Source organism: Saccostrea cucullata, unplaced genomic scaffold (genome assembly GCF_032062105.1).
Source record: "Saccostrea cucullata isolate Sc308-1 unplaced genomic scaffold, CSIRO_AGI_Scuc_v1 ctg5047, whole genome shotgun sequence".
Taxonomy (NCBI): domain Eukaryota; kingdom Metazoa; phylum Mollusca; class Bivalvia; order Ostreida; family Ostreidae; genus Saccostrea; species Saccostrea cuccullata.
Genome location: NW_026932109.1, coordinates 1 through 27,171, shown reverse-complemented (window position 1 = coordinate 27,171; position 27,171 = coordinate 1). Strand labels below are relative to the sequence as shown.

The following is a 27,171-nucleotide window of genomic DNA, read 5'->3' as shown; positions in this document are numbered from 1 at the left end:
CAACTCCAATAGATTAAGCTTGACATTTCCAACAACATTGCTTCTTTGATGTATAACAAATTCTGAACGCTTTTTGAAATATCTTGAAAAAACTTTTGGCCCCTCTAGATCCCTTAATTTAGGGGTCAGCCCTTTTTCCTACACATCATTTGAAAATTCTACTAATTTTGCACAAATTCTGTTCTATATATTTTAAAAAATATTTTTAGTTTAGAAGATAAAAGACAAAATATGAGTAATTTTTGGTTCTTTAATGCGTTCTAATTTTTGACCCCTATATAGCGCCATTTTGTATAGAGAAATCGAAAAACAAAAGCCAACGTTCACAACTTCAATCCTTCTATTATCTTAAATCAGTAGAATTTTTGCTCCAACTTTAGCCGTCTTTGACCCTTTGTCTGGAAACGAAAGCCTATAAATTTTCGTTTAAAGGGAAATAACTCAATATCGGATGTGACTTTTTGGAATTTTAGTCAGCATTCTGATAGAGTTTATAAACGTCTATAACCTCTGAAAATTTGAGCGAAATCCGTTGAGAAATGAGTGAGATATGAGGCCTCAAAGTTGCGGTCTAGGAAGCAGAAGGAAAAAAAAGAATAATCTTTACCAACGGAATCAGTAGAAGGTCTTCCGTTGGAAACGGTAGACCTTAATTATGAGACAAGAATTTAAAAATTCTAAGGGGGGGGGGGGGGGTGGGCGTTATTAGTTTCAAAATAATATTAAATTAAGATTGATCCCTGTGATTAAAAAAAGTACCTCGCAAAGTTTGTCTTTTAACTTCAGCGTCGTTCCACTCTTCAGTTTGAAATCATCACATGTCAAATCTGTATTCAAAATCTGGATTCTCTGTAGACTGGCAAATCTGGTGAGGTCAATCACCTGTCCTGTGGCCGCAGCGTTGTCAATGGTGATGGACGATATAGCGAAGTCCCTTTGTAAAAGGGATAGTGCAAGTTGCAAATTGGGACAGTGCAAAGAATCACTGGAAATACTGCATGTTATTACAGTTGGCAAAATGGCTAAAACTAAACTCGTAGACATCGTCTTTAGCATTTGTTTCTAACGATTGCGGACTTGAATAACTGTGCTGGACCGACTGTCCTTATATAGTAGCGCTACCCAGACACATGATTTTTCCAGCTGTAGAGCTTGGTCGCTGAGTGTATAATATTTTCCGGTGCATTAAAGAAAAACACACAATTGAAAAAAGACCTCGAATAACAATATAGTACGTTATTGGCCAAAAATGCCGGTTATCAGATCAAAACCGTTCAATGCATTTAAAAAATCCCAGGATTTAAACAATTATAATAGAATATGATTAATATAAATGACTCAAATATATGCATTGAAAAAGAAAAGTTCAATACTGAACTTTTAACATCGAGATTTTACGAAAAATTCAGACGCGAGTTAATTTTAACATGCAAGGCGTCATCTGAAATTTCAAACGTACATGTACATTCTGCCATATTTGCCAACGTTTCTGTTGTTCTTTGTTTTTAATTTATTATTATTCGCTTATTATTATCCGCGGAGCGGATTATAAAAAAGCGTAAACTGACTCTATCTAGGTTATCATCGAATAATTTGGCCAAGAATTAGAGTCATTCCTTATAATTTAGTTTCAAAATAATTAAACAACTGTGGGTTTAAAATTGTAAGTTGAGTTCAAATTTGCTGCTCAATAATACATCCCTTGTCACGGAATTAATATGAAACAAGGGGAGGTAAAAACTGATATACAGATCTAGCAGAAATTATGTTTGTGTACACGAGGTAAGGTCGAGCTACTGTTTGAATTTAAAGGTACATTTATTAAATCTGGAATTTCCCATGAATTCCAGGGACTGGAAATGAGGGGATTGTATGGATACAGATAATTCAGCTGGTTGTCAAGGGGTTGTGTCCCCATACCAAACCAGGTTATTAAAAATAATTTGCATTCCTTTTTGGTAATCAACCAATGAGAGACTAGAATAGAAACAAAATTAAATTATTATAATATAATATTTAAAAAAAGTTCACTTCGATTGTACGTTCAGAATTGATAAAACTTTTTAATGTTGTGAATCAGTTATCCATTGCTTCGAGGGATACATTCAAATCCATGTTAATTTTACGAGTTTCCTTCCACTTCTGTTTTTTTATTGACCGTGTATATAGTACATGTAAAGATATGAAATAATTCTCACCCTGTCTTTATTTTTATTTTTTTTTTTTTTAGATTTTAAAATGTTATCTATTTTAATTTGTTCCTCATTCCTCTTGTAGTCATTCATAAAATTCGAGTTAATTTATGAATGAATTAAATATTTAATTTTTTTTAATTCCTGGTTCTAATGGTATGCACCCATTGAGACATATTATCTGAATCAAATCCTCTAACTTTAATAGGGAAATTCCATCTAGTTATGCAATGACTAGCTATTAGAAGCACACAGGCTTTGTGAAATATATATAGTTATATATGTATGTATATATAATATTGCTGTAAAGAACAATAGCAAGGATACAGATATTTATATCGATAATATTGTGTTTACGTACAAATTAAAACATGATTGTTCACAAGATTATAGTAATAACGACTGATAAATTTTATACTGTTTATCTACGTTAGCTTTTCAATCCCAAATGAATATGAAAACGTATCTTTTAATCATTATACATATCATAGTAAGTATTATATATAGTTTTTCAACAAGAAACCACAAATTAATAAAGACTAAATATTTATTATTTAAAGAAATAGAATTTAAATCCAAAAACAAAAGTCAGTGATATGACGATTTCATATTCCCAATTGTAACAATGAAATACACTCCATATTTTTCATACACTGCTCTATGCAATGTCAAAAAGAATAGCAACATAATTGAATATGATAATGGAGTGAATACATAAGAATGATTATAAAGTCAGTATATAATTATATAGTCTATAGTATAATTAGTAAAACATGAATTTCCTGTGTAAAACTGCTGTTGATTATTTAGTCAGAAGAAAGAAGGGGTTTGTTGTCATGTTATCAGTATAACATTATCTCATTTAAAGTCCAGCTATTACGTTTAACTACACGGCTCTTCCGCATTCCTCTGTTTTCATTCATAAAAACTCTTTAAACTATGAATGAACCTCGAGGTAAGACATCTAATCCAGGTAATCTTAATAGTACAATCGCAACGCGGGCCTTTCCGACTAGCGGAAAAACGACCTCGAATGTATATGGTAGACGCCATGACAACCCTCCTTTTTCTCGATCTTTAAAATAAATGCATGGAGACCTTTTATCTGTGGAATATGAAGTTTAACTTTATTCAATGTAAAGATATTACCTAAAATATACTATAGAAGAGACCTCTAACTCCCCCTATCCTACATTTGACTAAACAGGAAATGTATAAATTTTTAACATCCGGCGATGTTAATACATTCGAGGTTCTTTTTCCGATCTCTGTCGGAAAGACCCGAGATGATGCTTAATAGTAAAAAGGAGTGTAATGATTGGATACGGTGTTCCCATTCAAAAAAATAATATTGATAAACATGCAAGGATTTATATTTCATGTATTTAAAACTAGAAAGATTCACAGAAAGCTTAATTTTTCATCCTGGTTTTCTGCATTCTTCTTATTTCCATTAATAAAATTCATGAAAAATTGATAATATGTACATGTATCTTAGTCATGTATTCTATATAATGACATTTTTTCAACTTGACAGAAACAATAAAAAAAAACACCATTTTTTCCTGGCTTTAACACGACAACACCACTCTTTTCTTGTTATCTGCTTATTACCATCAACAAGTGGCATCCACTCAATGCAAAAGGGAATTTTCTAGGTTCTTTTGGTGCAAGAATTAAAAATAAGTTAGCGTTTAAGTTTTTGCAATGAATTGAGTATTTTTCTTTTCTTTTGTTTAGAAAAATAAGTAAACTAAAGCCATAAGTTTACATGGGCTTGGATTTGCATACGCCTATTGGACTTCTGAGTTCTTTGTATTTATAAAATACCAGATTAAGAATAAGCAATAGAGATAATATTTTATCTCAGCCATGTTTAATATGTAATGACAGAGGTTTTAATTTCATTTGAATATTTATATTAAACACACTTTTCTTGTTTTTAACACTCAAACCAAAGCTTTCTCCAAATGGTAACTCCTCAAACCCAAAGGGAATTCTTTCAGCTATGTCTATTTGAAAACATTGCCATATTACTGTAGTATATAGTTTTTGTGATAAAATATATTATTGTAAAGAAAACAACACAAATGATAGAGATAGTAACAGTGATAAGAACAAGGTATAGTTTCACTACAGATCTTGCTCTGTGTTTTTCTTAAAAATGAAAGTCATGTAAAAAGAAAAAAACAAAAACAAAAACAAAAAAGAAGTGAACGACGGCTGTTCACACAGTTTACACAAAAATCCAAAAAATAACATAGATTTAACGATTTACTAAAAAATGTCATACCCTGGTATTATAAAATAGAGAAGGTAGGTCACTTCGGGTTGTTAATTCGGACCCCCCTTGATTATTGGGCCCTAAATATCATATACCTACTACATGTCACCAAAATGTGTCATGATATCTTGTTTCGGTAGATATTAGAGAGGTTTAGCAAACCAACGTTTACGCGTACTTGTACGTGTAGAAGGGTATTCCCCCCGGATGTCTGTGTATTACGTCATCATTCTTGTTAATGACGAATTTCTACACGTTTATCGAAACGTGTAAATCACCGAGTACACGTAAGTACAAACTTGTAGCTGATATTTCTTTATTTGATGTTTGTTTGAAAGAAAGATAACAAATTTCGAAAAATAGATGATATAATGCGGATGTTGGTAGAAAAAAAAACATATGTTCTCATTGAAAAAAGTATCTTATTGATTGTCAAATACACACTATCTTGTCTGTCACAACATACATATATGAATCAAGTTTATGACAACTTTAAAAAAAAATCTTTAGATGTTTATGCATTAATTTGTTCAAATTAGTGATACACGATATACGTTCACAAATCATCTTTTATAATTCATACAGAGACGGTTTTGTCGAGGGGGGGGGGGGGTGCATGGCAGGTTTGTTGAAATACACAGTAATAAAATAATATCACTGTATTATTTTTCAGTTTCCTAACATGTCTGAGCGTGAGAAGCAAATAAGATTTTCCGAGAAAGATGATTTATTACTTCTGAGAGAAGTTTTGGCAAAAAAACCGTTTAAAGATCGAGCTAAGTGGACTGAGGTCAGCGACGCTATTAGCAGGGGTGGATTCATGGTAGATGGCCGGAGAGTCCGAGAGAACCAACCTGCTGTTGGAACACCATAGAAAAATTGATGCAGAAAGCAAAAAAAGTATAAAAACTATCGCATATTTCCAATCTGATTTTTTTCTTACTTTGCATATATACTTTGTATATGGCTTGTGTATCATGTATGGCTGGTATATTTAATACATCTAACCATATAATTTTCAGGCGCGGATCCAGAAATTTTTCAAAGGAGGGGGGGTTGAAGGCGAAAACAGTTAAAACGTACGTTGTACACATACATATAGGCTAGTTAAATAACTCAATAGAATATCGATATAGGGTGGAGTATGGTTTTTGAAAGTGGGACGTTGATCAACCTGGGAAAAAGTACTTGTATACATTACCAGAAGGTTTTTGAAAAAGAAAGGAAAATAAATCTCCGAACCTGAAATTCCTATTTTGTAAAGGGATGGGGTTTTATTTTGTTTATACAACCGAATTTCTTTATACATTACAACGTTATCCTTTCACCTTACATTCTCTATAGTAAAAACACAACAAAAAATGGGAATTCTTATTTCTCTTTCGTTTTTGCAAATCCACCGGGGGGGGGGTTGCAACCCCCGTAACCCCCCCCCCTCTGGATCCGCCACTGATTTTACTAGTATAATAATCTTAGATAAATTACAATGCTGCATGTGGAAAAAAATATATCCATTATCAAGATTCTAATCATAATCAGTGCGGTGACTTTTAAATGTTTTAAAGAGGGGGGGGGGGGGGGGGGGGGAGGACTAAAAAGTCAAAAGGGGTTTGGAAAAAATTTAAGAATTACATATTACGTTCAAGCGGAATTTTGAACAATGTTTTTTTTTTTTAAATGAAATGAATTACATTGAAGCAGATCTATAACTAGAGTTCAAACATTTATTGATTTAAATTATATATTACATGTAAGACTATAGACCTACAAGATTTTTAGATTCAGAAAAGTATCATATATTCTTTTTTAACTTAGATCAGGAGTTTCTGAAGAATATGACGAAAAAACAACATTATAAGACGACATATTGGAATTAAAAGAGGAGGAAGAGAGAATAACAGAAAGTGAGAAAGAAAAGAAGTCTGCCGATGATCAAAAAGGAAAAGACATACGAAAACGTGCTCTTGAAAATTTAAGCAAAGGTAGGCTTTAAAAACGCTACTTTTATAATTTGTTGTAAATATTCAATTTGTGTTTATTAAGATTAAATCTAAAAAAAAAAAGCATTCAAAGCGCTTAAAAATTTTTCCCTTGATTTTAGTGAGAGAATTGATTTTAAATTTATAAATCTACTTGGTATTTGATCCATTTAGACGAAGATCAAGGTGACCAAACTCCGAAAAAAAGAAATTCTACAACTAATATTATGGAGTATCTGCAGACAAAATCTAACCAAGAAAGCGAATATAAGAAAGAGGAACTTAAACTGAGAGGAGAAGAACTTAAACTTCAGAGGGAAAGATTTGAATTAGAAGAGAAGAAAGAAGGGAAAGAGTGGAGACTGAAAAAAAGGAAAAGGCTCTAATGTTGCAGCTTCTCCAGAAAGCTTTGAATCAAAAGTAATTTTTGTGTATTGCAAATTTCAAATTTTAATCAATAAATATCAAAATTGAAAAACACGATAAATAAATATCAATAAAACTTAAATCATGTCTTAAGTTTGTTTTGTACATCTTTCTTTACTCTGCGTCTTAAATTTGAATGAAAATATTTCAGAACAGTCAACGATGTAAATATTCTTCAAGGGAGGGTGGATGCAGCCCGATAAACGACCCAGTTTCGCTCCCATACACACATGTATGACAATTGGTTAGTAAGACAGCGACTTTATAGTATTTTCCGACAGCTGAAGATAGAGTTTGTGGTTTTTCTTGTAATCAAGAAAAGCGAACAGGCTCAACAGCTTCCCAAATCCCCACTTCACACTAATTCTTACAGCTGACATGCGCCTGTTAAAACGCGCTTGGTTAGCAGAGAGAAAGGCACCTTTGAAGGGTGGTACAATGAATGGCGTTAAGGGATATGCTGGATCCCCATAAACACAGTAGGCCTCATTGTTGGGCGTTGTCATATTCCTCTGCATTTCGATTTCCACACCACTCTCTCTCAGCAAACCGGCAATGTGTCGTCTCCCTTCCACTGGGCCATAAAAGTGCGCAATTATTCCATTAGGGACCATGATACTTTGGAATTTCAAGCCATGTACTCGTTTATGGCCATTGTAAACAATTCTCTGGTTGTGCGCTGGACGACATATTGATCGAACGGTTCCATCGATGAAACCCCAGCAGTTTTCCAGAGGAGCATTTTTATCCCGAATAGCGGTAGCCATGGCTTGAAGCTCACCATTTGACAACCAGGGTCTGTCCAGTGTATCGAGAAGAAAGGCATAATTGTCGTATATGAAGTCAAGTGCTGTGTTAAATATGTTTGAAAGCTCATATTTTGTTCTACCAAATAGCGGGGATAAGTCCTCGAGACGATTAGGATATGCAAGACGCCTAATTACAACGGATAACCCCACCATTCCACTGCACACTGTGCGATTCGCACACCGAAAAACCTCTGGGACTTCCATTACACGTCTGATCTCATTTAATCAAGCTTTATCAAAGCGAAATAAATGCTTACATTGTTGGTCTGAAATTTCCTCAAATTGAAGTACAGATTCATATTTACTGGATTTTGTTTCCAGAAGTAATAAGTCATCATCTTCCGTAATTGCGGCCAACATCTTTAAATTTAGTGCCATTTTCGAAAGATTTTAAAATCAAAGCTTATAAGCTAACAAATGTTTATTATTATCCAATGAAAAAAACTTTTACATTCAAAAATTTTCACGTACACGTTTTAATTGCTAAACAACAAAAGTAATAACAACTTGTATGTGTAACTCTAACTTGTAATTCACACGTACAAGTACGCGTACACGTTGGTTTGCTACACCTCTCTATTCTTGTCGTAAATTGTGACATTTAATTGCCAAGACATTCCCCAGTTATCCGAGTATTCAGCGTCAAATGTGAAGAATTTGGAAATGTCAAAACAGAAATTACGGAAGTGATCCAAAACACGACACTTAGCGGGTGACTTTCGAGTTCCGAGTGTCATAGAATGAAGGGAAAAGCCAGAGGACTACGAAAAAGTTCGGGAAAATTTTGATAAAAGTCGAAATCGATTCATTACAATTTAAATTTTGCTGCAGATTTTCGAGATGAATAGGGTCGTCTTCAATATTCTTTTTAGAGGATTTATAATTGATACAATATAGTGTTTTAAAAATTGCATAGAGACATTAAATGACATGGAACCCCCACCCCAATCTACAATGATTCCGATATCATAAAATTAATTATCTTACACAATGATTCTTACTTGCCAAAGAATTTAAGCATATATGAATCGTTTCTTAAAAATAAATGAAAATCGGAACTTTTCATTATCACATTCTCTCGTTTATTGTCCTAACTACAGCCTCGGAGTTTATTTCTGGTCTTGACTGTGTATATCTAGCTGCTTTGTTAAAGAAGCTTAACTGTTTTTATTTATCTAACATGGCCGTAGTATATTATATAGTATATTAATATATAATATGCTTTAGAGGTACTATATGCTCGTGCCCCCTCAATAAAAACCAGTGACATTTTTGTTTGCTTGTTTGGAATTTTTAGTTGATAGCATAGTGCCATAACTAAAACTGTTTGGCTGTTCCCCAGTCTGAAATTGCTTCCTACGAGCCTGTCTAGGTATAAATTTAAAGACTTTTTAAAAATTCTTTCGGTACGTCTTATCTATCTAACAGCCATCGTTTTATATTGTCACTTGTAGTACATGTACTCAGGGATGTAGCAATAGGGGGCCGGGGGGGATGCCCCTCACTTTTTTCCCAGCATTACCTTTAATATTGAACATGTCCATTGGAAGGTCGGTAGCCCCCCCCCCCCCCCCCCCCTCCTTCTTACCACAGTATAGTGATATGAAGAAAATGTGGTATTGTATGCAAAAAAATTGAAAGTAAAAGGGAGTTGGCCTTGGAAAAGGTTGGCCATCTGGTTGTCCCCCCCCCCCCACACTTTCAAAAAACGATGCTACGTCCCTACATGTAATAGATTTTGACGACTGAATATTGGATGGAATGTACTTGTATAACAATTCATAAAAGTTGCATTTTTTTCTCTCTCAAAACGCCTTTCTCTACATTTATAGTTTATTCAAAATAATTCTAACCTGTAACATGTGCACACAGTCCTTCCAATATATTAAATAATATAGCGAGTTTAGAACTCACAGCAAATGGAATAATGATTTTTGTGCTGTTTTGAATAAGCACATTTAATTTCTGGTTGTATTTATTTATTTAAACTAACGCATTAACAGATATCCACCTTTACGTAAACACAGTCACTAGAAAATAGAAGTTGAGTTTGCCTAAACATATCCACGTAGAAAAGGGGGGTTACATGTCATTTAATGTCTCTATGCGATTTTTAAAACACTATATTGTATCATTTATAAATCCTCTAAAAAGAATATTGAAGACGACCCTAATTCATCTCGAAAATCTGCAGCAAAATTTAATTGTAATGAATCGATTTCGACTTTTATCAAAATTTCCCGAACTTTTTCGTAGTCCTCTGGCTTTTCCCTTCATTCTATGACACTCGGAACTCGAAAATCACCCGCTAGGTGTCGTTTTTGGATCACTTCCGTAATTTCTGCTTTGACATTTCCAAATTCTTGACGTTTGACGCTGAATACTCGGATAACTGGGGAATGTCTGGGCAATTAATGTCACGATTAACGACAAAAATATCTACCGAAACAAGATATCATGACACATTTTGGTGACATGTAGTAGGTATATGATACTTTAGGCCCGATAATCAAGAGGGATCCAAATTAACAACCCGAAGTGACCTACCTTCTCTATTTTATAATACCAGGGTATGACATTTTCAGTAAATCGTTAAATCTATGTTATTTTTTTCAATTTTTCATATGGAATACGTTGTAAATAAGTACTAGAAACATAATTCATGACAAAAAAGAAAAAAAATATCTTGACCAGGGGTGTATAGTTGGGGGGTCCTGTCCACAAGTACCTGTGAAAAAAATTAATAAAACAGCCCTTTTATAGCAATTGGAATAAAACAAGTGATTTTAGTTTTAAATCATAACTAATACAATACATGTCTTAATTTCAGATTACTCAAATTAGAATTATGTGTTCTTTTTTCGTACCTGGTTTTGTTGAATTCTCTTTCATTTTGTTATAAAAAAGACACATTCATACACTGTAATACATGTTATATACATGAGTTTCAAAAAGGTTCGATGTCAATTTATAGAACTTATTCACATGCAATAGTATAAATTAATCTTTCAAAATAATGATTCGGCATTTAACAGACTTACCTGCTATCTACAATACAAATGCAGCAGTAATAAATTCAAACAATTAAAATGTATCATAAAATTGAGTACCAAATGAATTGAGCTAAGCCACAAAAAAAGACGAAGCTATTACCTAAAATAAAGAAATATAAACGGGAATTTTTCTTTATCTCCATATGTATTCCATTTTTCAACAAACCTCTAGAAAATACATTTTCAGATTTTAAAATTCCATAAATTTCCACAGTAGACCCCAAAGTTTACAATTTCATGCATTCGCCTTATTTCAAATACTTTTCTTCCATTATAAGAAGCTAAGTAAAGTATAATCATATTTTCTTATGTATCTAGTTACATAACATCATTATAACTGTATGTCATTGTTTTAGATAGGACATGTTAGAGAACACTTTTAAAATCAGGAAATCTGTATGCCATTTGACCAATCTGACCGTTTGGTTTTAAGATCATAACATTCAGTACCCGTATTACTTTGTTAATCAAAGAAAATCTTTAGCTCATGAATCATGGATGTCTTCGAAATCCCTACATTCCATTTTTTAGAAATTAATTTAAATTTTGAAACTTTAAAACATGATAAACATACAGGTAAATATTCTAAATTTGGTAAATAATCTAGAAATATACATTCTTAAGCTTGTTACAACATACATTTATTCAAGTAAAAATAGTAATCAACTTGTAGAAATCTGTATGAGGCATATCGTATGACCTGCTTTAACATCTACTGAAGGACAAATGCCTTGCTCATAATACTTGAATTCTTTACAATTTGTAAGTGTTATTTAATATTTCTCAATCAAAGTACAAGCTTTATCCAACATTTAGTGATTAAGCCAACCATATGTTCTGTATAAAATATCAGATGCATTTCGGATATCTGAGTCCATGAAATTGTAATTAAAATAAACACTTGCCTCTGTTTATAACTGACCACCGATAATAGATTTTTAAAAGTCGTAGCACTTGATACAGAGCAGAAAACAAGCACATGCATTTACATGCACGTTTTGTACTTTAACCCGTTCTTTTAAGATATTTGCACTAGTATGTACATAACTCTTTTTTCCTATGTAGATCTATTCATATATAAAAGAAGACTGATAAAGTCTAAATGTTAAATTATTGTATTTGTCTTCATTCTTGCTTTAAAAAAAATAAGCTTATATATTTTATTTTAATTCAATATAGACTGGGGGGAAATTTAATAAAAGCACGCACGAATCATGTCTGAGAAATCACTGATATTTTACAATTCAGGATTTCACATACGTTTATTCCGCGTTGTCACCATAATCAAAAACGTTTTAAGTCTGAAATACATCACTTAATTTTCAAAGTTTGTTTAGTAAATTATTCTATAGATAACTGAAAAACCAAACATACTAATTCGAGGTTCTCAACGGTTATTAATCATCATTAAAGAAATACAGGACAGTCAGGGTAACGACATTGTGTTTAAACAGTAATTAACACTTCAAACACAATATAACCAATTACACTACAACCTCAATCCGGAGAACGATAATTATATCCAAATCAGATTGGATATGTGAAAACGCCGACTTATCAACGTTTATCCAAATATTTCTTTTTTTTCAAAAATGGATTAATTCTGACAAAATCATGTTCAAATGTATATAGATTTTTATTTTTTTCGACTAACCGATTGCAGATTTTCTAACCGATTGCCATCCTTCCGACCGAGTAATCGGTTAACCGGTTACAAATTGCCATCCCTACATCATAAATATTAATATGCATACTTTTTTCCAATATAAATAATAAATATAAAATAAATAAAATTCAAATAAAACATGTTATAACAACAAATCTTTTAAATTCATATCATTGTAAAAATCAATTTAATTAATTCATTAAGGACAGATGATACAAACAATTTTTTCTTTCGACTTAATAGCATGTCACAAGTTTAGAAAAGTGGGTAACTCTTAAATTTTTTTTTCTAAGAACGGGAAAATGAAATAGACTTGTAAAATATTAGTAAGCGTAAATTTTGTATCGATGGTTTTGAGATACATACATGTTTAAGTTCTTTTATTATCTAGAGAAAATTCTATATAAAAGGTAATAACTCTACCTAATCATGTTTACATGCAAAAAAGGGAAAAAATCCTGGTTATATCCACTGGGTGAAAAAAGTGGTTTCCCATCACGGGAAACTTTATGGAAACCACATGGAAACCTCAAGTTTACATCATGTTTCCCAGTGGTTTCCGTAGCGGATGCTTGGTTATTCCGCAAAGTTTCCGTGACACGGAAACCCCCTACGCTCCGATTCCATAAGGTATCCCGAACCACGGAAACCTCTGTAAACCTGAAGTTTCCCGAACATCCATGTAGTTTCCCGTAATGGGAAACCTGAAGATTCCACTGGTTTCCAGAATCAGGAAACTTGATGGAATCGGAGCGTAGGGGGTTTCCGTGGAATGGAAACTTGGGGGAATCTTTAGGTTTCCTTTTACGGGAAACTACATGGAAGCTCGGGAAACCTCATGATTCCTAAAGTTTCCACGACTCAGGAAACCATATGGAATCGGAGCGTAGTGGTTTCCGTGGAATGGAAACTTGATGGAATCTTTAGGTTTCCTTATACGGGAAACTACATGGAAGCACGGGAAACCTCGCGATTCCTAAAGTTTCCTTGACTCAGGAAACCATTTGGAATATGAGCGTAGTGGTTTCCGTGGAATGAAAACTTGATGGAATCTTAAGGTTTTCTTTTATGGGAAACTACATGGAAGCTCGTGAAACCTTATGATTCCTGCAGTTTCCTTGACTCAGGAAACTATATGGAACTTGTGTAACACTTTCTGTGTGGCGGAAACTTGGTGGAATTATCTGGAGTCCAATTCCTGGTGGAAATTACTGGGAAACTTCAAGATTCCCTAACTTTTCTAAAGGAAGCAATGTGAAATAATGTGCATTCTTTGAAAAATCTATCAAAAAAATTTATTACATGTAAAAGAAAAAAGCATTACCATTTTATATGTTTAATAATTCATTTGATGTACAAAAACTGTAACTGAATTTTTCAATGATATCAAAATATTAAATAAATCCATATATCTTAGATAAACAATGGAACAGTCTTTCACATTTAAGTCCATTCATAAGGGTCATTAGGTACTTCTTTCAACATCAGTTTCCTGGTTTTCTTCACATCACCTTTGATCTGCAATATTCATACAAAATTATTATATGATGTCAGAATTATAATGCTTGAATATAACTTAGAAATCTGAAAGATCAGCCAATGTCCTTTAATATACCAATATAAATCATTACTTTCCATGACCATGATACATATGATTTCAGCATTTAATGTATCTCTATTAATATTTAATGCTTTATGATAATTGAAAAAAAAAAAAAATAACATAAGGCCAAGCTTAAAAAATTCTTTGTTTGCAGTTGCCGACCTATAATTTTTAGTCTGAGTAGGTAGGTAGGCAAATTTTTTTTTTTTTGAAAAAAAAATATTTCCAGATCTTTGTTAGATAACATAAAATAAAGTTTTTCATAGGCCTACTTTACATGAATAAGCTGCACTCTTGGTATGATTGATAAAGAAAAAAATTGAAAATGAAACAGTTTTTATATCCTGAAAAATTGGAGAGAAAAAAATATATTACAAAATGGCTAAAGAAAGTTTGGGTCGGGTGCATTTTCAGTGGGTCGGTCGGCAACTGCAAACAAACAATATTTATTTTAGGCCTAATATAAATATAAATAATATAAATAATGTTTTCAGCCTTATTATGTCATTGAGAATATATTACTACATGTATCTCATACTAAGAACCCTGCTTTAAGTTTGATTAGTTTGAGAGAAAACATACTCTTTATAATAACAAAAATATTTGGGAGAGATTTTTTTTTATTTTGATATTCGACCTAGAAATTGGTTGAAGATCATTGCAGACCCTCCACGGAGTCCACCCCATTGCACAAAAGCTAGATTACACCAGGCAGGGGAGAAATATACTCTGGACTACGATTTTAAAAAAAGATATACAGTAGATTTTGATACTGACCTTTGACCTAGAAAATTGGTCCAAGGTCACTCTTCATCCACTATCCACAGGCTCTCTGTAGTTTAAGTTTGAGAGAGAAATATGCTCAGAACAAGTGATATCAGATGGAGTGATGGGTAGACACTGTCTTAGGGCATCCACAGAACAGGACCTAAAAATAATGCAATATATACGTATTACAGTATAGAAACACATGTACTTGTATATTAATGACTTATCATATGCTGCATTGGACACATATGATTTTATCATGGTTTAAGCATACATGCATCTTATGAGTAATTTTATACCGGTATTGCATGTACGCTCAGTTTATTTAAGAAATAAATAACAAGTTTTTAAACTTCAATGGGAGAGATACCACAAATGTATAAATAAACAATTAATTTAATTTTTTTTTTTTTACATATATTGTCCAACATTATTTACAATCCATTCATCATGTTCATAAATTGGCTGATCAAAATTCAGTCAGTTTTAGATCTATATGATATACCATAAAGGATTTTCACATTTACAAAAGTTATTCCCCTTCGCAGGGTCGATCTGGGGTCAACAGGCTTAAGACGCTGTTTTCCGTCTTTAACCGTATCAACTTTGAGGGACAATATCTTAGAAATAAAATCAGTATGAACATATTCATTATGATTTTCATGTTGCCCCCATACTCTGCCGATACAGATACAGATTGTAATTGTCCAATATTTTTGAAGATTGAAAATATTAACCAGTAACTTACAAAGGACAAAGTGGGAAAAATGAGCGATACGCCAACAATTGGAGAAAACTCTTAGGAATGTGAAATTCGTCTATTGTTGAAGACAATTCCTGTTTTAATGTCACTCAAAAATTAAGAGACATTAAAAATTTAAGCCCTATTGTCATACACGCATGCTGTTTTTTCATCCATATAACCTTTTAGTATCATAAAATTTACCAAAATTTAATACTTCAAATAATTTCATTGAATATCTTTAAAATAAAGGAAACTCTAAAAACTTAATGACTTGCAGAAATTATTCCTTGGAGAGAAAAAAATCTATCATATTTATACCCCCCGCTTGAAAAGCGGGAGGGTATATAGTAATCGTTAATTCTGTCTGTCCGTCCGTCTGTCTGTACGTCGTTCCGTCCGTCCGTCTGTTACGCTTTGGGGTACCCATCTCTTATCCGCAACTCCTCTCATACCACTGAATGAAATTTGATGAAACTTTCACAGAATCTTTATTACATGTTGCCATTGTGCACCTCCTATTTTACTATTTGATCCGACACATATTTTGGGTTTCCCGGCCACAGGAAAACATGGACTTTTTCACCAGTTATATAACCATATGGGAGGCGGGGGGTATCATTTAGTGAGCTCATCGCTCACAGTACCTCTAGTTCATATAAATATGTGCATAATGAGCCTTTTTTATTCATTTAGAACATACGGTATGTGCCTCTTTTCCCCAAGAAATTTTCAAAGACAATGGACTATCTGCAAGCAGAAATAATTGCTGTTTACTTACATTGGAAAAATTTATGAAAATAATTAATTATCTATTTTTTTGATTTTAAATAATTCTTAAAATAATTTAATCTATTAAAAATCTATTAAAAATAATCTAACTGACTGTAAAATAACATTTTTCATAATCTTAATCTATGGGCAGATCACTCTAACTTCATAAAACTAACTGATGTTAAAGTAGAACTCTTTAGTGTGCAGTTTTTAGAGCTTCCTTTAAGTAATCAAAATACTGACCAGCAAGAAATCAGTTCATAAGCATTTCCTTTTTTTCATTCAAATTTTTGGAGAGATCTCAGAGTTTTTTCCTGTTCAATTCAGGTTCGAGACGACAAAGTTTTATTGAAGTGTATGTATTAGAGAACTGATTGTATGTCAATCATAGTAATACACACATAACATGGAGGGAGCAAATTGTTTAGCCCTAGCTTTTACATAAAACTTCTTGTAGCTCACAGCTGATATACCACAGTTCAGTATTTAAATAAAATTTAGAATCTTTTTTTTTCAGGCAATTGTCAAATACATACGAATCATGAATGAATTACCACTTACCAAATGACCACATCCTGTGATCCTGAATCATCATACATTTTCTATGATTTTATCTCACTGGTTTTCTTTTAAAGTCACACAGTTTTCTTCTCTCTGAAATGATAAATTATGTCCAGGTACTATTGCATTCTAATTTAAACTAATTATGTAATAGCAGTAGCAACAACCGGGATGGAAGAAAAAATAACCAGAAGTCTCTGTCGAGACTGTAGCTCTACTGGTTTGTACTTATCAAAAACTGATGCACAGAATTATGTATCTTAGTATAGTTTACTTGTGTGCCAAGTTATATTGAAATCAGACTAAAATTTAAGGAGTAGTGTTTGCAGACAGACGGACAGACGCCGGACGCTTTACTACCGCATAAGCTCTTCTGGTCTCTGAGACCAACAAAACAAGATGCGCTTGTGAAACACAGCAACAAAGTTCGAAAAAGCAATTTTTTTAGCATACAGGTCACAGTCAAGATCACTGACACATAATCATTGTCCTTGTTGCCATTTGAAAGCACTTCATTAGTGGAGATGCATACTAAAGTAAATATGAAGCCACTATCTCGACGTATAGTTCTAAAGTTATGGTGAAGGTTTAAGTTGACAACAGACACTCAGACAGACACACAGATATACAGTTATGGCAAAAGTTTGAACATTATAACTTGGTATACACACAGCCACTTCGAGGTATCAAGGGTAAAATTCACAGCACAGTGGGACTGCATTTTGACTTCGAGGGATCAAGGGTTTCGAAAGATCAGGAGTTCGAGAAATCAAGTGCAAATCTGCTTAGTTATACAGTGGAAAAAATCGGGACAAGAGACTCACTTCAAGCGATCAAGAACTTCCGAGAAATCGAAGTTCAAGCCATCAAGAGTTACCTGTATATACAGATATAAGAAGCATGTTATTATTTGCAATTTTGACCTAATGACAGCTAAATCTGTTCAGTAAGACAATACCGTGTACATGTATCAGGGATCGAAATTAACTTTTTTAACCACAGGCTAATTTTAGCCTGTACATATAAAATCTACAGGCTAAAATGAAGATCAACAAGCTAAAATTAAAAGAAGGATTAAATGTCTTTTTCATGCTCATTTAAATCAATAATAATACAGGTCCTTCTATAGCAGGTCAGTACAGAATTAAGAACATCAATGATTTTACATTAAAAAAGGTAATCTGGCCTTAAAACACACACACACACAAATTGAAATATATTTATTTCCTGTAATTCCTGTAACATTCCAAAAAAGAAAATCAATATAATCAAGGGTAGGTAGGTTGGGATTTTTGACTACTGAATAAAGGGGTCAAACATCCCTGGCATAATTAACCAGGTGTGATATTTACAGCGGGCACCTAACATGGCTGTCTAGCTGCAGAAAACAATCTTCAAAAAGTCATGGGAGAAATTATTTGGTGTAAAACTAATGATTACTCTTTTCATCTAAGGTAAATTTTGACAAGGTTGACACATTTGATATGTCAAATAAAACTACAATAAAACATTTTTGTATAAATTGCATCAGCTGATTGGGAAACGGTGACAGAATCAACCGAGGTTCACCAAAAAAGCAAGACGAATTACCAGAAAAATATGGATACAAGATTACTTGGGTCAAAAATCACCACTCGCTAAAAATTTCGAGTGTCTTCTATTTTTACTCCCTGTTTTAAAAATCAACTCGCATTTCGCGAGTATTTCTCGCTAATTTTGAACCCTGTGTATGTAAGTAGTTTTATTGTGCATGATTATTTACTTATTTTCTTGATCTTCTCAACTTGAAGTGTTCTGTATTTTATTACCAAATTTGTAATAAACATAATAAAACATACCCTTTTCCACATCACATCCTGTATCAGACCTTCGACCAATATCAGCCCTAGGGTCTCTGTCCCTCTGGCTGAAATTGGTGTCTCGGGCTAGGATGCGATATGGAAAGGAGTATGTATTATTCGCTATACATTGACCTACTCAGGTCAATAATTGTGAAAAAACTGATAATTCAAGCTGATGATTCATTTGCATTTCATGACATACTATCAATATTAATTCACTATTAGGATTTTCTTTTTTTACATCTTCATCTCAACAGGTTAAACATTACAAAAAAAAAATCTTTTGAGCAGTAAACTATTTCAATAAACAATAAAACAAACCTAATCTCTTCAGAAAAGAGGACAGACTTTCACCTACATTCACTTTTTATGTATATTTTCCCTCCATATCATCGTCATACATATGATTAAGGGTTATGCTATTCGCTACAATCTGTTCTGATGAGGATATCCTTCATGAATAATCGGATAAGCTGAGATTGAAGACACTTTTTGTAAAAATATCGATGCTTTTATCAAAGTTTTGAACCAAAAATATTTAATTTATACCTTGCCATAAGTCGTAAGTTCCAAAAAAAACAAGAGTTGGCTCCCAAAAGTCAGAAAACACATGTGGTATTCAAACCGGATGTTATACACTAATACAGTCTGAATTTAATTACGAAACCATGTTCGGTGTAACTATTATCATCCGGATAATTTGAGCGGGGTTTAAAATATTTTTTTTTAAATTCCGAAAAGTATTCATTTATATGTAGAGAGAGAGACATGCACGTGGAGCATACATTTTAATAAACATGATAAAAGGCGAAACGTTGAAATTTTTACAACATACAGCATGCACATGCACGGTGCCTTCATAATATAAGTTATGCTATATCAACGTCTCAGATTTCTCTCTCTCCTCTCTCTCTCTCTCTCTCTCTTTCTGCAATATATACACTTAACAATTTAAAACTTAGGTATCCAACTTTTCAAAATGGCGTCAGAACAAAAGTTGCCTCCGATAGTGAAGATTTGTTGTTGCCAAATATTACAACTATTTACCGTAAAAAGTTAACAAAAATATACGTACACTACTCCTTCATCGTTGGCCATTGCATTTATCACAGTCTTAAAGACACTGGGTGGTGAAACCATCTTAACTTTTCACATTTACCAGCTGCTTACACCTTCTTCTTCGTCCTTCTCGATCCTCCAAAAATGGCGCCTCGGTAAATTGACCAATGAAATAAAGCGCCTACAGAGCGATGCAGGATGGGAAATATAATCTGTTTACATTCACTATGATTAAGTGTGATTATGAGATCTTATATTAGAATTTAATTAAGTTTTCCCCTTTTCATGGAATAAAAATTTTAGAAAAAAAGCGGTTAAATACATGAGGCAAGAGCAGAAAAAAAAATTGTTTCTTGCTTGACACCTCAACTTATTTGCCTTCGGGTTATGGGTTTCGGGGCTTGGTTGTTGGTAGTGGCCGTCCTTGCTGAAATTTAGACACACAAAACTGCATGTATGATTATGAATTAATAATGTCACACCAAAAGATGTTAAATTTTTAAAAGCACATTTTTTTTATTGTGAACTTTCCACAGGTATCCTAAAAGGCATGAAAATAAGCTACAATTATAATATGATTATCAAGAACAGTTCTTTTTATTTCAATAGTGATGATTGAAAAGTTCGGTGTTTAATTCATTGCTAATAAATTGTTGTGTTTTTTTTGGGGGGGGGGGGGATTAAATTACTAATCGTCCCTCCTTTTCGGGGTTTAATTAGATTTTGAGCCTGCTACACACACTGGTGGACCTACTAGACTTTTCTCTAATTGCTACATATACATTGTACTTTAACATGTTTAAACTCCTTGGCCTTTAGCTAAAAAAAATTCCCACATCATTTTAACACGTAAAATTGATAAATGAATCAGAATGTTGAAAACATTTTTATCTCTAGGTGGAACAAAACTAACATCTCATCAAAGGTAGGAAATATAACAGTATTTTAATTCAATATTTTAGTCGTGATTGGTATAAGTGAAGTCATTGGAAAGATGTCGAAATTCATCTATACTCGTTGATTGCAGGGCTGTACTTATGCATACAGCTTTAGCTGGTCCCGCCCTGTATTTCTTTTAATGTTTTTTTTTCGTTAAGAAATCTGGTAAGGTATGCTAGTAAAAATAAAATCCCTGTTAGTTTATTATTTTCGGAAATTACTTTCCTACAGGCCTAAATTGTTATTAGTGCAAGTTTTTTTTATAAAAATGTAGCATGTCGGCGAATAAAAATAAAGTTACTGTAGTGTACACCATAGATAAAGAAATGTTTGTTGAAGTATTGACAAACTTCATACCTTTAGAGAATGAAATCAACAAAAACTGCACAAAAATACAATCGTGACAATTATACAATGAATAAATTATGCAATTAATTCTTTTAATAGATTGCCTTAGCATGCACTACTTTAAAAGCCATGATTGTTCTTAAGGAAAACAAAATCATGCAAAATATTATAGACTTTTCTTTATCTAGAGCAATGGCCTTTGGAGAAAAAAAATGGCTGAAAATTTTAAAGTTTGTTAAATATAATGTATGTACATTTAGGACCCCATACATTGTAATTCCATGCGAAAAGTGCACGTTTGACTACACGGGGATCTGCGTACATATTTAAACAAAAAGGGGGAAAAACGTTTTAATGTGATGAATTATATTATAAACATTTATCTAATAAATGTCTTTGTAGTACGTTAGATTACAAAATTCACACAAAAACCCATCAACAATATTAAATACAGTTTTGATTTCACATTGATCTATTAACGTCATTCTGATTTAATATAATTATACACGACGAGAATTAAGATCTATTCAATACCTATAGAAAATTATTTAATTTCTAAAGAGGAGAGTTTTATTTTAAATCAGTAATGAAAATTGAAATAAAAATTCTAAATAGTTTGTTCTTTCATTGAACTTCTTAAAATGTAGGTTATTTTATAAATATGTTCTCTTGTATAACTTTATTTATGGAATATACAATTTTTTAAATGATAAAAGAAACACGAATCATCATCTTAATTTAAAAGAATTTTCGGTCGGAGACTGTGTGTGTACATGCTCGACAACAGCCCATTGTTCCCTTTAGGTACAAAACCGTCTCAATTCACATAGAATATACAAAAAATACACAGTGACAGGTGTCTTCGCGGCACGTGTCTCCACCTGATATGGCACGTGAGGACAGGTGTCCCTAATTACACAGGCCGATCATAGTGACTTTTTCAAAAGCGTTTTTTTTTTGGGGGGGGGGGGGGGCTTCTCAAGAAAAAAAATAAAAAGCAACCCACCCACCCCAATAATAAAAACAATGATTTAATAAATTAAAAAAGACAATATTCACTATTAATAGTAAAATACTAGTATACAGTACTCAGCCCCAAGCTAATTCGATGAATGATTCTTATCTGACCAGTTTATATTAATATATTAATTCATATTAAAACAAAATCTTTATCAATTTCTAAACTCGTATTAAAAAACTTGAAACACTAAAAATGTAATTTTCGACAAACCAATTGAAGTATTTTTTTTCCTGACCAATTACCCCGGTATATAAGAAATGCCAACCTCTATATCTAACACAAATGTCTGGTAAGGTACCTTGATGTCTTGTGAATACATGTAATTATGTAAAAATAATTCTTCAATGTCAATTGCAAAATATTGGAAAAAAATTAAATATCTTATTGAGGAACGTCTCACCTGTCCTTAATCAGTAATCGTAACTTGACATATTTCTTTATTTACTTTTTAATCGATCTTTTTAGTAAACCTTTTCTGTAAATAATTTCATTAAATGTACCCTTCCTTAGCTCTTCCATTTTTTCAAAGGAACATTCATCATAGACAGCTTCAAGAAAGTGGGATCGGAATGATTGATTTCTACATAACTGCATGCACTTACTTTTTCCTATTCCACTTCACGCATTCTGTACGAGTTTACCAAAACTTATGTGATAAATCAAATTCAAAATTAAATTAAATTAAATAAAATTCAGTTAAATAAAATTAACATTAAAATTGAATTGCGTTCATGGTGCTGAAATATTAAATTAATCACACAGAAATACACATCTAGTTATTTTAGCTGTTTGAAGTTAATTATTTTGATACAGCATGTAAACACTTTTGAAATATTTGTATAATTGGTAAAAATATGGTAACATAATTAAATATTTAACTTTTTGTAAAATAAAAGGTAGGTTGGTTAGTATTGAGATATACTTTCAAAGTTTCCTGCCTGGGAAACATGGGGAAAACTAGCATTGGTGGCTTCCATGTCGGGAATCTGTATGGAAACCACTAAGGCATGTTTCCATGGTTTTCTATTTCTTGGGAAACTTACGGGAAACCACAGGTTAATTGTTTCCATGTCGGGAATCTATGTGGAAACCACCGGGGTATGTTTTGGTTTCCTACTGGAAAAACTTACCGGCAAACCACAGGTTGATTGTTTATATATTGGGATGTTTCCATGGTTTACGGGAAACCACCACAGTTAATCTTTCCATGTCGGGAATCGATGTGGAAACCACTATGTGGTTTCCATAAAATGGAATTTATATGGAAACTACTGATGTCACGATTCCCATATGTTTCCATCGGGTTTCCAAATTTGGGAAACCTGGCTTTTCATCCTGTGATCCGAGTTTTTTTTCTTGTTATAAACATTTTCAAGAATATTAGAAACAAGCCAAATCCTGTTCGTTAAAAATTAAATCTCAAAAATCACTAAATAATAAAGCACAAATTAAAATCGAACTGTCCAAAAGATTAGTGTCTACTACTGTGCTGAAATGATTAAACCATCCATGTTTTAACCGTCCCTTTGACAAACTGCCGACAGATGGGACATTTCCTCATGGCCGGAGCACAGTCTGGACAACAACAGAGATGACCACAAGGTAACATGGCGATAGAAGCCTCGTTCTCAAGACAAATTTTACAAAGCCGGAGATCCTTTAATTTTCTGTTTTCTTCAATGAGTGACCTTGTCTCTGAGTTAAACAAGAGGAGATCAATAAATTTTGGGTAAATTAAATTACCGTTCCAAAAAAATTAAAAGAAGCACATCTTTCGCATTTTGCTACCATTAAACTATTTTTTACTGTGTTTTGTAATCTTCAACTGACATGGACGCCAGAGACTGGTTAACTCTGTTCAGATCTCTTTGGTTATGCATTTGAAAATCTACAAAGCGTATCATAATATATTTATATTTTCTAAAAAAAAATCCAAGATTCTTCGTAAGTTAAACCTTGTGTAGATTTGAACCATTACTTTATTATCCACTTCACCGTCCCCTCCCATCCATTTCTTTAGAGTTTGGAACCTTGTGAGTGTCTGGTTTAGATTGTTTCTGACTTCCCTGTCTTGTTTATTTTGTTTTCCAGTCCTCCTGATGCTGATGGTGGGCTTGCGTTTTCTCCAGCTGTCTTCTTCTTTGATAAAACTATTTCAGTAATTCTTCAGCCTTAATATTGATAGGTTCTGGAATTCAAATACACACGGTAATTATCTCTATAATAAGGATTGTGAAATAAGTAGAATCTCACACTTTTTTATCGCATTGAACAGTCTATATATTTTGGTGTTCTAATTAACTGGTATGATATTTTATTTTCGTTCCGTATAAATTGCATTATTTAACTTTCAAATGAGTTTTCCCATACCACATTTTGTTATCGACATTACTTTTTTTTTTTTTTTTTTTTTTCATTTCGCTTGCATGCAAAAGAGTTTTTAAAAAATGAAAGGGGTCACACATGTTCTTTGTAATAGTATCAGTCACCTTGTACCTTTCGTTTCTTTCAAGAGAACAAACGCCTTTTGAATTGCTTCAAATGAGTAGCCCATTTAGCAAACTTTGAAAACCTGGATGTATCTCGCTGAGAGTTTTTACAGAATTCTGGGTTTGTCTGGATGTGTTTACCATAGCATTCTGTTGGTCGTCCTGATGACCATTCATTCCTCCTAATGCCTCCTAGAAATAATAAATAATAAGTTTTAACCCAAAATGCAACATTAAATTCACATCAATAGACAATCCACATGATTAATATATAGAGACTCACTTCTTCTTGGTGTTCTATTTGCACCAAGGCAACAAACTCGTCCCCTTTATTCTGTCTCACTATATTTCGGAAACCATCTAGCATGTTCTATCCAGGGATCATCCCCTGGTTCCCAATTCCTTAATCCTCCTCCACAGAAGAAGCATCGTGTATAATCCCCATATCCTGAATATAGAAATCCTGCAATCGGTGAAAGCTTCCGTGAGAGGTCTGAAGCGACGCTAAGGCCAGTCTGCGTAGGAACTAATTCTTAACCGCTAACACTGCGTAAGAGGGATACTTTGGACGGTCGAAGTGAATACCTAGCGGATCTAGGTCTCAGATGAATGCATTAATCTTTTCTTGTTGAGCTCTAGCTTTTGTAAGATGATCACTTGGTGGTCTATTAGAAGAATGATTTTGTTGACAATCTCTTACGTTTCTGGATATACCTTCATTATTGACTAAATCTTGGGATCCATTATTTGGACCATCAGGAAGCGCTTCAGTTATTCCTTGCTGATCTACGTTTTTGGACACATAATTCTCGTCAATACCATTTCCTCCAATTTTAATATTACTTGTACTATTTGAATTAAAAATCGGACAGTTTGGCGAACCCTCTCTATGAATAGTGTCAACAACATCTCCTTTTTTCCAATCATGTTTCCTAAATCCACAAGCGAAACATATAACAGTGTTCTCTTCTCTCGAATAATAAAACCCTTGACGAGCAAGTTTCAACGTTGATACTGAGCTGGAGGATGGGAAATTGTGAAATGAACCCAGTCTTACAAGTTCTAAATTCAATGAATGACAGTAGGTTTCTTGGTCATTGCTTCCCTGATTTTGATTTATTTCTCTTTCTACAAATTCGTCGAGATTTCTAGAAGTCCCATATACTGGGAAAAGCTGAATAAAGTCAGTCTTTATTTGAGATAAACCAAACAAAATAGACATTAGGTCTTCCTTAAAATCCGAATATCTCCACTTTTTGTCAAAACCTAAATGTATTGTATTCTGATAATGCTTTGAACAATACTGTTGATCAAATGCCCATATGTTTTCTTTGATTTTATCTATAATGTTAGAATATTTTATTGTTAATGGATTAGTCCTAAGATAATTTCTATAAATCTCACTGACGGTTTTATTACTCTGTCTAGAATGATATGAAGGTAAATGCCTTTCTGTAAAATCTCTTTCGATACGACATTTCTCCAAATTTGACTCTGGTCGTTTTGCTTTGATTTTTTGGTTTTTCCTTTTCTTAGAATATGAATCAACTTTTGCAAAGCAAAATACTCTGTTTTTCTTTTTCCGATCCTTTCGAAACACCTTTTTACTTTTCTCATGTAAATCAGTTGTTGGAACTCTATGAAAGTCACTTTCAATCTCATTAACAATTTCTTCTATGCTCTCTACATATTTGCTAAGCATCGATATGCAGTATAAATATGATTGATGTGGTTTATCCTCTTTTCTTCTTGAAAAGTTTGAGAAAATATTTTTCTTGCAAGCGACGAATATTTCGCTTTTTGATTCATGCGATACTTTGCCACCTCTACTTTGTTTCTTTCCCGGTGTGCTGCCGTACACTAAAGTAAGATTAGTTCCTTCATCTTTTTCATTACTCTCGTCTTGATTAACTTTTGATGAACCATCAACTTTCCTGATATCTTTAAGACATCTGTCGTCACGGATTTGGTTTCTGTGACATTCGTGATTTTTTCTGATGTCTTCATCTAACACCAGTTTGACCTTCAGCTGACGCCTTCTTCCTGACCTTAACTCTATCTCTTCCTCGTAACTCATCTATTTCTACGTGATTTCGCCTTTCTTTGATTTTGTATATTTTATGAATAATTTGGCTGTTTTCCCTATCAGAATTATGAATTAAAGATTTTTTTTATATAATTTGGATAACATATTAAAATATTTGCATGTTAAACTAACTGATAACATAATTTTTTGCTTGTATGCTACAATTGCAAATAAAAGTAGGAGATAACTCTGCATTTCTTGCTTTGACTATGACAGCACATTGTATTAATAATAGTTTGACACGGAATACAAGTTATTCATGAAAAGGACACGTGGGATGATTCCATACAACTATTTAGGTCTTTTTTACATTTATTCTTTACAACATTTTGTATTTATTTGAAACATTACGGCACCCCAGTTATACAATATAATTTGCTTCTGAGGATTTAAAGTAATAATGCTATACTGAATATCAAAAATATGACATGACACAGAATTTCCTAAAAAAGGGTTACTTCCATGCTTAACTTCAAAAATTTATGAAAATTCATATTTTATTGTTCACTTTTGAAATCTTTATAAATATAC

General features: G+C 32.9%; 1 long non-coding RNA gene and 2 pseudogenes across 4 annotated transcripts; 1 reads left to right on the top strand and 2 right to left on the bottom strand.

The window, feature by feature from the left end:
* Positions 1-5,158: 5,158 nt before the first annotated feature.
* LOC134234456 (uncharacterized) lies at positions 5,159-6,879 on the top strand (annotated as a pseudogene).
* Positions 6,880-13,731: 6,852 nt separating this feature from the next.
* LOC134234455 (uncharacterized) lies at positions 13,732-19,899 on the bottom strand. 4 transcript variants are annotated; one of them, XR_009985178.1, is made up of 4 exons: positions 19,774-19,899; positions 16,858-16,950; positions 14,790-14,940; positions 13,732-13,927 (listed from the first exon to the last, which is right to left on the bottom strand). It is a non-coding gene; the product is annotated as an uncharacterized LOC134234455 (long non-coding RNA). The 4 variants fall into 4 exon arrangements; XR_009985179.1 differs by lacking the exon at positions 19,774-19,899 and adding an exon at positions 19,248-19,313; XR_009985176.1 differs by lacking the exon at positions 19,774-19,899 and having other exon boundaries at positions 16,858-17,191.
* Positions 19,900-24,111: 4,212 nt separating this feature from the next.
* LOC134234454 (baculoviral IAP repeat-containing protein 3-like) lies at positions 24,112-26,660 on the bottom strand (annotated as a pseudogene).
* Between the last annotated feature and the right edge of the window lie 511 nt (positions 26,661-27,171).